Source organism: Asparagus officinalis, chromosome 4 (genome assembly GCF_001876935.1).
Source record: "Asparagus officinalis chromosome 4, Aspof.V1, whole genome shotgun sequence".
Classification (NCBI taxonomy): Eukaryota; Viridiplantae; Streptophyta; class Magnoliopsida; order Asparagales; family Asparagaceae; genus Asparagus; species Asparagus officinalis.
In genome coordinates this window covers 49,376,381-49,376,714 of record NC_033797.1, presented here as the reverse complement: position 1 = coordinate 49,376,714, position 334 = coordinate 49,376,381, and positions in this window count along the sequence as shown.

The following is a 334-nucleotide window of genomic DNA, read 5'->3' as shown; positions in this document are numbered from 1 at the left end:
GTAAGAACTAAAGTTGGAATATTTTGTGGCGCTGTCTAGTTTCTTTACTATTTACGAAAATCTTTGTAGATCTGACAACTGATCAGTATACCTTTGTGTTATATATAATTCAGTATCTCTGGAATCTCTGGACCTGTATATCCTGTTAATTTCAATGGATGAGTATGATTTGTTGCAAATCTATACATTCATTCATCTTGATCAAACACTATATAACTAACCTTTCCTTTTATATTAAGTTTTTGGGAATATTTAAGGATGAAAATTAACCTACTATAGATTAATATTGATACTATATTAATTTTTTTCTTGGTACGATATTATTTGTTTGGCG